The sequence below is a fragment of the Bos javanicus genome, chromosome 1 (assembly GCF_032452875.1).
Source record: "Bos javanicus breed banteng chromosome 1, ARS-OSU_banteng_1.0, whole genome shotgun sequence".
In the NCBI taxonomy this organism is placed as follows: Eukaryota; Metazoa; Chordata; class Mammalia; order Artiodactyla; family Bovidae; genus Bos; species Bos javanicus.
In genome coordinates, this window is record NC_083868.1 from 20,197,606 (window position 1) to 20,215,686 (window position 18,081).

Genomic DNA, 18,081 nt, shown 5'->3' on the forward strand with positions numbered 1-18,081 from the left:
TTGGAAACACTCATGGAGGACAAGGAACCAGAAAAGAACAGTTAAAATACTTAAAATGTAGTAGAATTCCTCTTATGAGGGAAAATAAAGGGTATAAAATCTGTATTGCCTGTCAAAAGGACAAGGAGAAGAACATAGCCACTACTCATTTTTAAAAGATTCAAGTGATAAAGAAAATTATTTAACATAATACAAAGAAATAAAACTATAATTAGTAAGATAGAATCTAGAAAAAAAAAAAAAACTTTTTGACTAAACATCAGGAAAGCCAAAAAGAGACACTTTAACATAGAGATATAGCTATAGAGAAAAAATGTATGGGTTACAAAGAGGAAAGAAGTAGTGGGGTGGATTGGGAGATTGCGATTGACATACATACACTTTGTTGTTGTTCAGTCACTAAATCATGTCTGACTCTTTGCAAGCCCATGGACTGCAGCAGGCCCGGCTTCCCTGTCCTTCACTATCTCCCAGAACTTGCTCAAACTCACATACATTGAGTTGGTGATGCCATCCAACCGTCTCATCCTTTGTTGTCCCCTTCTCCTCCTGCCTTCTATCTTTCCAGCATCAGGGTCTTTTCCAATGAGTCAGCTCTTTGCATAAGGTGGCCAAAGTACTGGAACTTCACCTTCAGCATCAGTCCTTCCAATGAATTTTCAGCGTTGGGTTCCCTTTAGGATTGACTGGTTTGATCTCCTTGCCATCCAAGGGACTCTCAAGGGTCTTCTCCAACATCAAAAGCATTAATTCTTTGATGCTCAACCTTCTCTATGGTCCAACTCTCACATCCATACATGACTATTGGAAAAACCATAGCTTTGGCTATATGGACCTTTGTTGGTAAATTAATACCTCTGCTTTTTAATATGCTGTCTAGGTTTGTCATAACTTTTCTTCCAAGGAGCAAGAATTTTTTACTTTTATGGCTGCAGTCACCATCTGAGTGATTTTGGAGCACAAGATAATAGTCTGTCACTGTTTATACTAGTTCCCCGTCTATTTGCCATGAATTGATGGAATCGAATGCCATGATCTTAGTTTTCTGAGTATTGAGTTTTAAGCCAACTTTTCACTCTCCTCTTTCACCTTCATCAAGAGGCTCTTTAGTTCCCCTTTGCTTTCTGCTATAAGGGTATCTGCGTATCCAAGGTTGTTGGTATTTCTCCTAGAAATCTTGATTCCAGCTTGTGCTTCATCCAGCACAGCATTTTGCATGATGTGCTCTGCATATAAGTTAAATAAGCAGGGTGAAAATATACAGCCTTGACATACTCTTTTCCCAGTTTGGAACCACTCCATTGTTCCATGTCTGATTTTAACTGTGGAATCTTGATCTGCATACACTGATAGATAACTAATGAGAACCTACTGTATAGCACAGGAAACTACTCAATGCTCTGTAGTGACCTAGTGTTAGTTGTTCAGTTGTGTCTGACTCTCTGTGACCCCATGGACTATAGCCCTCCAGTTGCCTCTGTCCATAGGATTCTCCAGGCAAGAATACTGGAGTAGGTAGCCATTCCCTTCTGTAGGGGATCTTCCTGACCCAGGGATCAAACCTGGGTCTGCTGCATTGCCAGCAGATTCTTTACCATCTGAGCCAGAGGGAGGAGGTCCTAAATGGGAATAAAATTCAAAATATAGTGGATATATGCATACATATAGCTAATGTACTTTTCTATACAGCAGAAACTAACACAGCATTGTAAAGCAACTATACTCTGATTTTTTAAAAATGGAAATGTTCTAGAAATTCATTGCAGCATTACAAAAAGAGAGAGAGAGAGAGAGAGAGAGAGAGAGAAGGATGTAGTTGTGTGAAGGTTCCTAAGAAAGGTAAGTGAAGCCTTGCTCATGAAAGCATTTTTAAGGTTCCCGTGTTTGAGAGACTGTATGTGAGAGACTGTATAAAGGTTACCGTGCTATTCAGTTTGGAAGGCAAACTAGAGCAGCTTTTACTCTGCCAAATATAAACCCAGTCTTCTTTTTTCTCCCAAGTCAGAGAGAAAGTAGTTCATCAGTAGGAGCTTCAGACTTCTGTGATACTGTGCCCACAAGGGGCTAACTAATCAGTTCATGGCAGAAATACACATTTAAATCAAGTTAAAAAAATGAAAATAAAAATACATTTTCTTTCTAGCCAAATATTATAGTAACTCCAATTTCATAGGCGACAAGAAAACCACATCACCTTTCTCTGTTACCATCTCAGCCCTCTGAACCTGCTGACATCCTGACCTGTCTTCACAAAGGTAAAATACCTGTTGGCTCGTCTTCATCTGGCCTGGCCTGTTCAAGTGTATGTTGAAAATGTATAATGGGAGAGACCAAGCTCTCTTTTTTTAATTAATTAATTTATTTTTAACTGGAGGATGATTGCTTTATAATATTGTATTGGTTTCTGCCATATATCTGCATGAATCAGTCATAGGTATATGCAAGTCTTGAAGCTCCCTCCCACCTTCCACCCCATCCCACCCCTTAGGTTGTCACAGAGCACTGGATTTGAGCTTCCTGCATCATACAGTAAATTTCCACTGGCTATCTGATTTTACATATGGTAATCAATATGTTTCAAGGTGACTCTCAGTTCATCCCACCCTCTCCTTCCCCACCTGCTGTCCACAGGCTCTTTATGTCTGTGTCTCCATTGCTGCCCTGCAAATAGGTTCATCAGTACCTGGATACTTGCTATTTTATATTGTTAGAAAAGGTGAAATAAATTTCCATGTCATGTGAGAAAATTCAATAAGCAAAACCAGAGACCCAAGTTGCTGTACATAGTTTCTAGAGAATAAAATCAATGGGAAACATATTTCCAATGCACATTGTATAAGATGAAAAAGTGAATAAAACAAAACAAAACAAAAACAAAGAGCAGTTCAGGATTGAAAAACAGATAGAGCACACATTACTTGCTATAATAATTTTTTTTTAAGGTTATTTGAGTACCTCTTTGGAAGTATCCATCCATAAGGATTTGCCTCTAATACTCAGAGAGAAAAATTTTTTTTAGATTTGTTTGCTTTTCTTCCTAGAGTTGACTATCTAGAGATTTTAACAAAAGCAATGTAAGCCAACGGTCAGCTTGGAATTATTAAATGAAAAAGCTGGATGGCAGATTGTTCATCTCCAGATGGACTAATTTAGTGCAGTTGAATAATAACAATATCTTACATTACTTATGAAACTTTTTGACTTTCAAGTGATTTCATATATGTTTTATCATTTGAACAATTTTGATTTATTATTTAAAGAAATCAGTCAGAGAGGGAGGTCCCATCCCTGGTTAAGAAAAAACAGGCTGTTTCTACATGACTTTAATATACAGAGATTTTTGTGTTCAGAAAACTAGAAAATTTTCCAGAGAAGAAGACTATTAGCAATTTCATTTCTTCTAATGCTTGTATTCCCAAAGCTAATTCAGTATGTGTTTTTGCAATTTGAAGTTGGAGCCCAAGAGATACTATTTTATATTTATAAATCTTGACTTCACACTGTAAGTTAGAGTTCTTCAATATTTATATGGTCCAAAATCTGAGCAGAACCAAAGCTTTAATTATATGTTATGGTTAATAAAAACAATCCAAAATCTTCACAAAATAAAGTTACTTTTTTTGAAATTGATTTTAGTTATACCATGGCTTTATGCATAAAAATAAAACCAAAAAGTTTATCCAAAATGATTGAACCTAGTTCCAGTGTTCTTTTTTTTTTTTTTTAACTATTTTATTTTTTACATGTGTTCCCCATCCTGAACCCTCCTCCCTCCTCCCTCCCCATACCATCCCTCTGGGTCGTCCCAGTGCACCAGCCCCAAGCATCCAGCATCGTGCATTGAACCTGGACTGGCATCTCGTTTCATACATGACATTTCACATGTTTCAATGCCATTCTCCCAAATCTTCCCACCCTCTCCCTCTCCCACAGAGTCCATAAGCCTGTTCTATACATCAGTGTCTCTTTTGCTGTCTCGTATACAGGGTTATCGTTACCATCTTTCTAAATTCCATATATATGCGTTAGTATACTGTATTGGTGTTTGTCCTTCTGGCTTACTTCACTCTGTATAATAGGCTCCAGTTTCATCCACCTCATTAGAACTGATTCAAATGTATTCTTTTTAATGGCTGAGTAATACTCCATTGTGTATATGTACCACTACTTTCTTATCCATTCATCTGCTGATGGACATCTAGGTTGTTTCCATGTCCTGGCTATTATAAACAGTGCTGTGATGAACATTGGGGTACACGTGTCTCTTTCCCTTCTGGTTTCCTCAGTGTGTATGCCCAGCAGTGGGATTGCTGGATCATAAGGCAGTTCTATTTCCAGTTTTTTAAGGAATCTCCACACTGTTCTCCATAGTGGCTGTACTAGTTTGCATTCCCACCAACAGTGTAAGAGGGTTCCCTTTTCTCCACACCCTCTCCAGCATTTATTATTTGTAGACTTTTGGATCGCAGCCATTCTGACTGGTGTGAAATGGTATCTCATAGTGGTTTTGATTTGGTTCTCCAGTGTTCTTGCCTGGAGAATCCCAGGGACAGGGGAGCCTGGTGGGCTGCCGTCTATGGGGTCGCACAGAGTCGGACAGGACTGAAGCAACTTAGCAGCAGCAGCAGCAGTCTAGGTAGAATTGTACTTGGTAAATAAAAATAGACTATTACTTTTATAATATTGATGTTAAGACATTAGTTGACCCAAATAATTGTTTGAAGACTAAAATGTTCATTTTATATAGAATTTGAAGCAGTGCATTTGTTCATTGATTTTCCCTGCTACAGTTATTCCATGTTTGGCTTATAGATATTTTGCATATGGAAATTACAAGATACTAAAAAAAAAAAATAAAGAGGGGAGGAAAAAACAAAACAAAACAAAACAAAAAATAAATAAAAAGCTATTCCATAGCATTGGAACATGCTTCTCATCTCCCATGCTAGATTTAACCTCTTAATTTTATCTCTTAAACAAAGGAATCCCTGGGTTCTAAAATTTTCTGATTGAACACAGGACAATAATGATTTCCTGAACTAACTTATTCAAATAATGTCAAACCAGAGTAGATTTGTTCTTCTTTCTCAGACATTTTCAGTGTTATAATCCCTGCTAAGGCCAACCACTTACATTGCAGATCTTGTCTCACTCCGCGGTAATTGAGGGCACCGAAAAGCATGATGGTGATCTGAAGCAGGATTTATTCCTGTGAACTGGCTCATGGTGAGAAGCTTTCCAGGAGAATGACATTTGGTCTGTGTCTTGAAGGTAGAGGAAAAAGTTTTGCAGGAAGACAAAGAGGGAAGGCATATTTACCCTCAAGGCACAAAGATGTGGATGTGGGAAAAAGCAAAGTGTTTGGGTCCCTGCATCACCAAATAAGTAATTTCATGAGCTATAAGAACAAGAGGTGGGTCCCTATGTGTGTAGACTTGTGCAGGCTTGTTGGGTCAATGTGATAGAGGAGGGGCAGTCCATTGGAATTCACAATTTAATTTAAATAAGTGTGTGTGTGTGTGTGTGTATGTATGCATATAATTTTTGTATGTAATAGGCCTCACACTGGGCACTTGGAACACAGAGAAGAATAAGAGAGGGTTGCCCTCAAGAATCCCGTGGGTTGCTAGCCATGAACTGCCTGCTGCTCACATCAAGCTCCTCAGTGCTTCCTGACAGGCCGGACAGAGTATTCAGAGAAGAAGAGCAAGGGGAGTTGGTACAAAACAACTCCAAATTTGGAGAAATCGAATAGTAAGCACCTTAGATGACTGACAAGCAGCATCAGCTTTTCATCTGAAGAGCAGTTCATTAGGGCTGGATAACTAGTTTATTGCATAACCACAAAGAAAGCTCTTTTAGCCTGACCTGAGTCCTAGTGTTTTTAACTTTTAAAAAATTTAATTATTAAACAATTTTTATTGGAGAACAGCGTGTTTCAATGTGATGTTAGTTTCAAGGACTCAGGGACTGATTCCAGTTTCATTCCTTTCTAGAAGTCTGCATATAAGGTCACTGAGTTCCATTTCCCCATTGATAACAGCAGCATCCCTATTCTCTCCTGCTTCATAGAGTTGTGAGGATAAAATAAGATGATGGATGCAAAGCATTATGTAATTGTAAAAAAAAGCTATATAAATACAATGAATTCAGGCATAGCTCAGAGGTAGGGCATTTGCTTCACAAAAATGGCCGTTAACCCCAGTTATTGTCTTCATTGTGGTGGCCAGACATTTGACAATGGATCCTAATAGTGACTTCTGTAAGATCTGTCAGGTCATTGTGAAAAGAGCTTGCATTATCTAAATACAACAGTCTCCAGATTATGAAGAAATACTGTGTTTTAATAAGTTATCTCTCTTCAAGTATTTAGATAGCATTTTGAGGGCCTTCTATTTTATTAACCTTCTCAGTGGATAAGGATTGAGAATTACATTCCTGTATCGTAAGAGGAATTTCACTTTATCAGCATCTGACATGACTTCAGAAAACGCTGATGGGTCTGAAACAGTTTGCTGCTCAGAATGTCTCCCATCACTGAAAGCATTAGAGACCCTTATCAAATAAGAATTGATTCAACGTACAGCTTCCCAGAAAGGCCATTTAATGTAGATTAATGAGTTTCTGAGAGATTAGAGTTAGGAAGTTTTGATATAAAACATGTACCAAAATTAGTAGAGATTCTGTGTTAGGGAAGAACAGAGGAAAAATGATATTCAAAACTTTCTGTCTGATTGTCTAGTCTTTGTTTAGTATGCAGCTTTAGATATGCACACTTTAAACAATGGTGCCAAAATATCATTGTTTTAAAAACTAATCTTCTAGTGAGTGTAGACATACAATTTTATCCTTCAAGATGACAAACTTTGGTTATCTTAAAGAGGTTGAACTCTGTATATTGAAGATCGCTATGATTTTTACTGGGCTGAGAAACTAATGCTTCTAAATACCAAACTTCAGTGTGTTTTTGCATCTGCCTTTTATTGCATTTTTTTTGCAAGAAGTTACCAACTACCCAAAACGTGTAAGATAAAATTCCCCAGTTAATATTCCACTAAGAACTTTAGAATCAGATTAACAAGTTCTCCCAATACTGCTGGTTTTAAAGTTTGGATTATTTAAAATGACTGATTTTTAAGAAAAGAATTGATAATTTTTATAATATTAAGTAAATATATCCATGGATGTAAAATGTGTTTCTATTAATTCAGGTTTTCTTTTAGGCATTTTAAGACAGTTTAACATTTTCTCCATTAAGTTCCTGTAAATGTAGTTAGCTTAATCCCTAGATGCATTGCAGTCTATAACGCTGTTGTGAATGGCATCTTAAATTTTTATTGTATTTTCTCACTAGTGATTATGCTGGTGTAGAGCAAGTTTTCTCAGTAGTCTTACTATTGACTTTTGGGGCTGGGTGGAAAGCTGTTCTGTGCATCATAGATTGCTTAGCATCATCTCTGGTCTCCATTCTCTAGTGGACAGCAGCATCTTCTCAACAAAATGTAGCCATATATTGGCCAATGGCTGCTGGCAGGCAAAATCACCTGCTATTTGAGAACCCATTTGTTGATGAATGTTTTTTTTTTCATGTTAAACTTACATTTAACAAACTTGATGAACACTCTTAAAAGTTATAACGGTTTGAGGATCCTCTCAGTATTTCACATAGGAATTATTTACCAACTACATATAAAAATATTTTTACCTAGTTGGTAAATAATTCCTATGTGAAATACTGAGAGGATCCTCAGGATGGGGAACACATGTATACCTGTGGCAGATTCATTTTGATATTTGGCAAAACTAATACAATATTGTAAAGTTTAAAAAGGAAATAAAATTTAAAAAAATAAAATAAAATAAAAAAATATTTTTACCTTTTCTTTTCCAATCCTTAAATTTTTTTTAGCCTTAACTTGTTAGTACTGAGCATCCTGGCCTAATCACAGACTTTAAAAGGAATTGAGTGAAGTTTCTCCATTGAGTATGACATTTAGTGTAGTTTAGAAAATCTTTATCACAGCAGGGCTGTTGTAGGCTTTCAATTTTCTAAATTTTTTCTCTTTTTCTCCTGTTCATAAATAGGAATTAAATGCTATTTTATAACTTTTTTCTTTATTCAGAAGATTGTTAATTTTTCTCCTTTATTTCATTCTTGTGGAAATTACATACATGAGGTCAAATCATCCTTGAGTTATTGGAAAAATCCTTACATGAGTATCATTATATCTCTTTGTGTATATCTGTATCTCTGCATATAAAATTTTGTGGATTTGGGTTAACTTTTACATTATGCCTATTCCATGTTTAGTTGAAGTATCAATATTATTGTTGCTTAGTCACTAAGTCGTGTCTACTCTTTTGTGATCCCATGGATTATAGCCTGCCAGGCTCCTCTGTCCATGGATTCTCCAGGCAAGAATACTGGAGTGGGTTGCCATTTCATTCTCCAGGGGATCTTTCCAATCCAGGGACTGAAACTACATCTCCTGCTTGGGAGGTGGATGTTTTACCACTGAGCTACCTGACTTTATAAATGAATTGGTAAATTTATTTTATTTTCTGGACTGGAATGCAAAAGTAGGAAGTCAAGAAACACCTGGAGTAACAGGCAAATTTGGCCTTGGACTACAGACTGAAGCAGGGCAAAAGGCGAATAGAGTTTTGCCAAGAAAATGCATGGGTCATAGCAAACACCGTCTTCCAACAACACAAGAGAAGATTCTACACATGGACATCACTAGATGGCCAACACCAAAATCAGATTGATTATATTCTTTGCAGCCAAAGATGGAGAAGCTCTACCCAGTCAGCAAAAACAAGACCAGGAGCTGACTGTGGCTCAGATCATGAACTCCTTATTGCCAAATTCAGACTTAAATTGAAGAAAGTAGGGAAAACCACTAGACCATTCAGGTATGACCTAAATCAAATCCCTTATGATTATACACTGGAAGTGAGAAATAGATTTAAGGGACTAGATCTGATAGACAGAATGCCTGATGAGCTATGGATGGAGGTTCAAGACATTGTACAGGAGACAGGGATCAAGACCATCCATAAGAAAAAGAACTGCAAAAAAGCAAAATGGCTGTCTGAGGAGGCCTTACATACAGCTGTGAAAAGAAGAGAAGTGAAAAACATAGGAGAAAATGAAAGATATACCCATTTGAATGCAGAGTTCCAAAGAACAGCAAGGAGAGATAAGAAAGCCTTCCTTAGTGATCAATGCAAAGAAATAGAAGAAAATAATAGAATGGGAAAGACTAGAGATCTCTTCAAGAAAATTAGAGATACCAAGGGAATATTTCATGCAAAAATGGGCACAATAAAAGACAGAAATCAATTCGGTTCAGTTCAGTCGCTCAGTCGTGTCCGACTCTTTGCGACCCCATGAATTGCAGCATGCCAGGCCTCTCTGTCCATCACCAACTCCCAGAGTTCACTCAAACTCACGTCCATCAAGTCGGTGATGCCATCCAGCCATCTCATCCTCTGTCGCCCCCTTCTCCTCCTGCCCCCAATCCCTCCCAGCATAAGAGTCTTTTCCAATGAGTCAACTCTTCGCGTGAGGTGGCCAAAGTATTGGAGTTTCAGCTTTAGCATCATTCCTTCCAATGAACACCCAGGACTGATCTCCTTTAGAATGGACTGGTTGGATCTCCTTGCAGTCCAAGGGACTCTCAAGCGTCTTCTCCAACACCACATTTCAAAAGCATCAATTCTTTGGCTCTCAGCTTTCTTTACAGTCCAACTCTCACATCCATACATGACTACTGGAAAAACCATAGCCTTGACTAGATGGACCTTTGTTGGCAAGGTAATGTCTCTGCTTTTGAATATGCTATCTAGGTTGGTCATAACTTTCCTTCCAAGGAGTAAGCGTCTTTTACTTTCATGGCTGCAATCACCATTCTGCAGTGATTTTGGAGCCCCAAAAATAAAGTCTGACACTGTTTCCACTGTTTGCCCATCTATTTCCCATGAAGTGATGGGACTAGATGCCATGATCTTAGTTTTCTGAATGTTGAGCTTTAAGCCAACTTTTTCACTCTCCTCTTTCACTTTCATCAAGAGGCTTTTTAGTTCCTCTTCACTTTCTGCCATAAGGGTGGTGTCACCTGCATATCTGAGGTTATTGATATTTCTCCTGGCAATCGTGATTCCAGCCTGTGCTTCTTCCAGCCCAGCGTTTCTCATGATGTAATCTGCATATAAGTTAAATAAGCAGGGTGACAATATACAGCCTTGATGTACTCCTTTTCCTATTTGGAACCAGTCTGTTCCATGTCCAGTTCTAAATGTGGCTTCCTGACCTGCCTTTAGGTTCCTCAAGAGGCAGGTCAGGTGGTCTGGTATTCCCATCTCTTTCAGAATTTTCCAGTTTATTGTGATCCACACAGTCAAAGGCTTTGGCATAGTCAATAAAGCAGAAGTAGATGTTTTTCTGGAACTCTCTTGCTTTTTCCATGATCCAGTGGATGCTGGCCATTTGATCTCTGGTTCCTCTGCCTTTTCTAAAACCAGCTTGAACATCAGGAAGTTCACGGTTCATGTATTGCTGAAGCCTGGCTTGGAGAATTTTGAGCATTACTTTACTAGCATGTGAGATGAGTGCAATTTTGCAGTAGTTTGAGCATTCTTTGGCATTGCCTTTCTTTGGGATTGGAATGAAATCTGACCTTTTCCAGTTCTGTGGCCACTGTTGAGTTTTCCAAATTTGCTGGCATATTGAGTGTAACACTTTCACAGCATCATCTTTCAGGATTTGAAATAGCTCAACTGGAATTCCATCACCTCCACTAGCTTTGTTTGTAGTGATGCTTACTAAGGCCCACTTGACTTCACATTCCAGGATGTCTAGCTCTAGGTGAGTGATCACACCATTGTGATTATCTTGGTCGTGAAGATCTTTTTGTACAGTTCTTCTGTGTCTTCTTGTCACATCTTTTTAATATCTTCTGGACAGAAATGGTGTGGTCTTAACAGAGGCAGAGGATATTAAGAAGAGGTGACAACTGCAGTTGTCTTTCTATTACCAACAGCAGCAAGCTCTGCCTGGCTGAGCTAATGTAGTCAAAGAGAAAATACAGCTATCACCCTGGATGCTGCCAGGAGTACGGTTATCTCTACTAACACACACAGTGTTTACCCTAAACCAGACATGTAAAATATTCTCTTTCATTATTTCATTTAATACTTACAGGAATTCTAATTTGTAGGTGTTATTATTATGATTAGTACTATTATTATTATTCTGGGAATTTTATAGATATTCCATTCAATTTACCAAATAGTTAAGAAGTACCTACTCTTTCCAGGCATAGTTTCGGGCATGAGGATTACAACAGAGAACAACTAGACAAGGGTCCTGTTCACATCTTGAGTCTGGAATGGGAAGGCAGACCAGCAATTTAACAAGATAATTTCAGAAGGGTATATGTTCTTAAACAATAATCTGTCTTGATTCAGTTGGTCAAAGAAAGTCTTTTGAGGAGTAATTTATTTAAGACCTGAATGGTTCGAAAGAAGTAAGCAGGCACATATTTAGAAACAGGTATTTCCAAGGCGAGATGCTGTCCAGTGCAATGTCCTAAGTCAGGGTAAAGCTTAGTAGAAACAGATGATGAGGGTGACTGGATCATAGCAAGGAAACCAGAGATTAATACTAGATAAAGCTGAAAAGCCAAACAGTGTGCAGTATACGTTGGATATTAAATTAATGCGATTCGGTGGTGGTAGGGGGACACAGTTTATTCCATAACATACTCCCAACCACAACATAGTGAGAAAAGATAAGTAAAAAATCTTAAAGCAGTTAAGGGAAAGAAAACAGATATTACTTCAAAAAGCAATAGTTTAATAACAGACTCTTCAACAGGTAACAATGGAAGTGGGAAGCCAGTGGATAATATTAAGTTGAACTGTATGATAGTGCTATTTTTGTACATTAAAAGTTGTCAAACACCATCAATTTCATATGATTTAAACAAATACCTTTAAAGTGAAGAAATGCAATAACTGCCAAGCTGTGCTATGCTGTGCTTAGTCGCTCAGTCGTGTCTGACTCTGTGAACCCGTGGACTCTAGCCTGCCAGGCTCCTCTGCACATGGGGATTCTCTAGGGAAGAACATTGGAGTGGGTTGCCATGCCTTCCTCCAGGAGATCTTCCCAACCCAGGGTTCAAACCCAGGTCTCCCGCATTACAGGAAGATTTTTTTTTTTTTTTTTTACCGTCTGAGCCACCAGGGAAACCCAAAATTGTCAAACATCATCAATTTCTTATGATTTAACCAAATATCTGTAAAGTGAATAAAAGCAGTAACTGCCAAGCTAGAATTCTATAACCATTAAACATGTCCTTCAAGATATATGGGAAAATAAAGACATTTTTAAACATTCATTAGGAATGTTGAGTGTCTCAAGTTGAAGGCAAATGATTCCAGATGAGATGTATAATATGCGAAAGAAATAAAGAACAAAGAAAAGTATTAATATGTGAGTGAATGTAAACAAATATTGACTGTACAGAACAGTAATAATATCAAACTGAAGTTAAAAAATTTTAAATATTAGATAAAAATAATTCATTTAGATTTTCTAATGAAGTCAGTGGAATTAAGATTTGTAAGGACTTCATATTATTTAGGAAGAGAATAGTGGTTTCAATTAAATTTAGACTTTGATAAAGTGTATGATTTCCATGTTTATCAGTGAGGTTGAACACCTTCTTGTATGTCTTTGAAAATTTGGATTTTCTCTTTGACAATGAGCTGATTAAAGTTTTGTGCCCATTTTTATGTTGGGGAATCTGTCATTTTCTTTTCAGTTTGTTAACTGTCTTTATGTTTTATGCAACTTCTCTCTCTATATATATCTGAAAAAATGAATTACAAAAATGTAGGGAGGTAAGAATTAATGTTGATTGAAGATCTATTTATATATCTACTATTTTGTGAAATCTGGTAAAATATCCATCATCATTCCTGTTGTGAAGACTGCAGTTGAGCCTTTAGGAATTTAATTCAGTACCCGAGTTCATGCAGTTTGTGAAGACCAGTGAGTGACCTTCAGCTCTGATTCCCACTGTGTTTGTCCACTTGTCCAAAACAAAGAGTTAAAAGTTCATCTGATTAATATATCTGGAATATTGTGTACAATTCTAAGCATTGCACATTAAAGAATATTTAAGGATTCGACATAATTGGAAAATCATAGTTAATATATAAGGAGAGCAAACCAGCAAATCCTAAAGGAAATTAACCCTGAATATTCATTGGAAGAACTGTTGCAAAGCTGAAACGCCAATGTTTTGGCCACCTGATGTAAAGAGCTGACTAATTGGAAAAGGCCCTGATGCTGGAAAAGATTGATGGCAAGAGGAGAAGAGGGCAGCAAGGATGAGATAGTTGGATAACAAAATGATTCATTGAACATGAATTTGGGCAAACTCCTGGAGATAGTGGAGGACAGAGGAGCCTGGCATGTTGAAGTCCATGGAATTGCAGAGTTGGACACAACCTAACAACTGAAAAATGACAACAAAGCTAATATATTAATGTTGAGACCTTTAAACTAAATCATGTACATTTTAAGGCTTCTTTCCATAAAAGAAAACGTAGAGGAATATGGGGAAAGGGAGAGAGAGGATAGTGTTGTTTTTCATGACATATCCTCAAAAATTTGGAGGACAGTGGTATGAAAGAAATAATGAATATGTACTATATTAGCAATACCAAATTACTCTCTTTAATGGGATGTAAATACAGTGCCTAGTCTAGAACCATGTGCCTTAAGGGCCTATGGACATGTTTGGGTTTCGGGAAAAAATTAGTGCTAAAATATGAAAAGAAAACAGAAAAATCAAAGTTAAGTAGAAGTCCACAAAATCTAACATTATTAAGATTACAGATAGACCAAATTTTATTAAGATTAAATTTTTATTTGCAAAAATGTGATTTAAATCAGGAAAGATCTTTAATAGGTTTATTGAATGTACAAACATGTATGCTCACTGTTCCAGTGCCACAGCTTTGAGTCCTAAAATAGATTCTGATAAATTTTATTTTGTGTGATCTCCATTAAATATATGTAATTGGTAGATTTATTATATTATATACTGTCCTATCAAATATGTTTTCAATAGAAGGGAACTTCTATTTAACCAGGTTTTGAAATAAGAATTGACATATTTAAAGAAAATTTTACATGTCTGATAATTGGAAAAATTTACCATACACTGGATTCTGGCTCAATAATTCCAGGACTCATTTATTCTCTTCTACCACATACCTCCATGGCTGATGCTCATGTCTCATTCATTATTATTCTAGAGCCTCCAACCCTGATCACTCATATGGCAATTCTAGGTGAGTTTGCTTGTGAGATGGATGAGTTCTAGAAGCTGTTTGTAAAGTAAGTTAACTCAGCGGGCTTCTCTGGTGGCTTGGTGGTAAAGAATCCACCTGCCAATTCAGTATACCAGGTTTCGATCCCTGGGCTGGGAAGATCCCCTGGAGAAGGAAATGGGAACCCACTTTAGTATCTTGCTTGGAGAATCCCATGGACAGAGGAGCCTGGCGGGCTACAGTCCATAAGGTCACAAAAGAGTTGAATATGAGTAGCGACTAAAACAACAACAAGAAGTTAATCCAGTAGGCTTAGGGTGTTCAAACCCTGCACATTCCAGACAAAGAAGTGGTTCCTGACTAGCTTCTGTGAAATAACCTCTAAGTCCCTGGAATATATTGTCTGAGAAGAGTGTCTTTGTATATCTTAGGCTTTGGGCCACACCAAACAGCTCACATTAATGAAAATTTATGGTGGTTGTCTGCTTTTGTTTACCTAGGGCTCTGGGCCAGGGCTCTGTGTCAGTTTCATCTCTGGAGGGTTTAGAGACTGAATAGTTAAGCTCTGTCATGTGGACACTCCATGCATATGAGATTGTCCTCTGGTAAATTACTCTGGATGTCAAGACCCAGGAAAGTTTCACTGATTGGCAATATTTTGTAAATGTTGTAAATACCTTCAGAATGGGGACAGCAATTGTAACTAGCTTCTGGGTAGTTACAATGATTAAATGAGATAGTGTGTGTCATATGCTTAGTATAGTGACTGACACTGTTCTAATTAGAACTGTATAAATCCCACGGATGGAGGCGCCTGGTAGGCTGCAATCCATGGGGTCATGAAGAATTGGACATGACTGAGCGACTTCACTTTTCACTTTCATGCATTGGAGAAGGAAATGACAACCCACTCCAGTGTTCTTGCCTGGAGAATCCCAGGGACGGGGTAGCCTGTCGTCTATGGGGTCGCACAGAGTCGGACACAACTGAAGTGACTTGGCGGCAGCAGCAGCAGAGCTTGTTAAATAAAACTAAGGGCTTTCCTCATGGCTCAGACAGTAAAGAATCCACCTGCAATGTGGGAGACCTGGGTTCTATCCCTGGGTTTGCAGAATCCCCTGGGGAAGGGAATGGCTACCAACTCCAGTATTCTTGCCTGGAGATTTCCATGGACAGAGGAGCCTGACAGGGGCTACAGTCCATGGGATTGCAAAGAGTCAGACACAACTGAGCAACTTCACTTCATTTCACTTCACAGGAATGTCAGAGGTTGAAACTTGCAAGCCTATATCGAGCATTGGAGTAGGGGAGATGAGGTTAAAACAGTCAAGAGGCAAAGAGATCTGGAGCAAATAAATAAATAAAACAAGTATTGATGTATACTCATGCACATAGCTAGGCAAAGGACAAAGCAGAGGAAGAAATTGGTTTGGTTTAAGACATAGACCCTAGTCTAAGCAAAAGTTTTAGAAATTCATCTTGTTGGGTTCTGACCAATGAGTGAGTGAGTGAGTGAAATCGCTCAGTCGTGTCTGACTCTTTGTGACCTTGTGGACTGTAGCCTCCCAGGTTCCTCCGTCCATGGGATTCTCCAGGAAAGAATACCGGAATGGGTTGCCATTTCCTTCTCCAGGGGATCTTCCCGACCCAGGGATCGAACCCAGGTCTCCCGCATTGCAGGCAGATGCTTTACCGTCTGAACTAAAGGGTTTAGAGGCCGTCAAATGGACATGACCTATAAAGGCAATTTTCATGGTTTTACATAGAAATGACCTCTAATGGAAGAGAACACAAATGGGAACTATTTGAGATACATTTCTATGTATAATGTAGTTTGCACATAATTCAGCATTTTAAATGAGCACTCTGCAACCGAGACCAAATATCAATCATCTCTTGAGGTTTTCTACTAGGAATCTACATAGGAACAAATGTTACTCCTGCTTTTCTCTTCTATATCAAATGTCCTGAAGCCTTTGTGTCTCTCTGGAGCGAGGCCGAGTTTCTGAAGGCATATTCCAGTATAAACATCATCGATGGGGTAGAGAAGGACCTGGTCAGTTACATTGTACAGTCTCAGGGCCAGGTGACCGGAGTAGAGGAATCGCCTCCTCCTGCATAAGGTGGGTAGACGCCAGTGTAAACAACTTCCGGAATGTAGTACTTGAGTTTCTTATCCCGATGAGGTCCAGCATTATGAATCACGTCACCAATAAACAAATCTTTGGCTTTGTTCCCGGATAAGCTATTCAAGTAATTCAGGAGATGATGGGTGTTCACAAAAACCTCATCATCGCCCTTGAACACAAACTCGGCATTTGGGCAGGAAGTGCTCACCCACCTGAGAAAGAGTACTTCTTTCAGACACAAGTTGAAGAATGCATCTCTGTAGTTCCACAAAAGAATGTCTTGGTGCTTCTCACTCTCAAATTTCAGCATATCTGAAAGGTCAGGATGGTTGTCCTCTGCGGGGGTCTGGCCCAGTAAGAAGACTTGCACCACCGTTTGGTTCCCCACATTGGTTTCTTTGCCCCAAGATTCCCGAATCGCTTGCCTTCTATGAAATGTGAAGTTAGGGACTTAATCGCCAGCAATAAGAAGTAATAATACCTAAAGAAAGGTTCTGGAAGATATCTGACCCTCCTTGGGCATATTGGAACAAGGTACAAGAAAAGATGAACAGGAGGTTCAATCCCAGTTTGAACACATTAGCCAATCAGACAGGAGAAGCATAGGGTTCTCCAATACAAGCCATCTAAATTACAGTGAACTTGACCTGAGGGTCATGTCAGCAGTTTCAGGTTTCGACAGTTTGCCAGACAGATTTAAAGATTTTCTCCTATATTTGAGATGTCGAAATTATTCTGACCAATAGAAAAGTAGAATTAAAACTATAGAACCTGGCAAATAATATCCTCTTGTCCTTTCCTTATATTTCATTTTTCACTATATTGTTTTTTTTTAATTTTTATTTTATACTGTGATATAGTTGATTAGCAATGTAACTTCAGGTGTACAGCAAACTCATTCAGTTGTACATATACTTGTATCTATTCTTTTTAAAATTCTTTTCCCATTTAGGTTATTACAGAGTATTAAGCAGAATTCCCTGCGCTATACTGATTGTTGATTATCTATTTTAAATATAGCAGTGTGTACATGAAGAAGGAAATCACAACCCAACCCACTTCAGTATACTTGCCTGGGAAATCCAGGGACAGAAGGGCCTGGTGGCCTAGTCAGTGGAGTCACAAAGAATCAGACATGACTTAGAGACTAAACAGAGGCAACGTGTGTACAGGACATTATATTTCATTTTGCAGAAAGTTTTCTGAAGCTGTGGCTGCACCAGTGGTGACTCTGGTGAACAGAGTGTTGCCCTTCTTACCAAGGCTGTGTTAAGTGCCCCAGATATCTACACAAATACAGTGACTTAGTTATACACAAGCAGCTTCAAAAGGACCTCCCTATTTATCTGCCCTTCAATTATCTTTTTCACTCCAATCCTTTTAGGTTCTGGAGCTTCTACCATTCTGGAACATGGTAAAACGAGACACCGTGATCCCTCCATTTGTTGTGGAGTTTATAATTAAGTCTTCATAAAGCTGAAGAAGTAGTGTGTGTGTGTGTGTGTGTGTGTGTGTGTTGCTCAGTTGTGCCCACTGTTTGCGACCTCATGGACTACAGCCTGCCAGGCTCCTCTATCCATGGAATTCTCCAGGCAAGAATACT

The 18,081-nt window shown here is 38.4% G+C and overlaps 1 pseudogene; it reads right to left on the reverse strand.

The window, feature by feature from the left end:
• Positions 1–15,809: 15,809 nt before the first annotated feature.
• On the reverse strand, positions 15,810–17,881 carry LOC133248675 (N-acetyllactosaminide beta-1,3-N-acetylglucosaminyltransferase 2-like; annotated as a pseudogene).
• Positions 17,882–18,081: the final 200 nt, after the last annotated feature.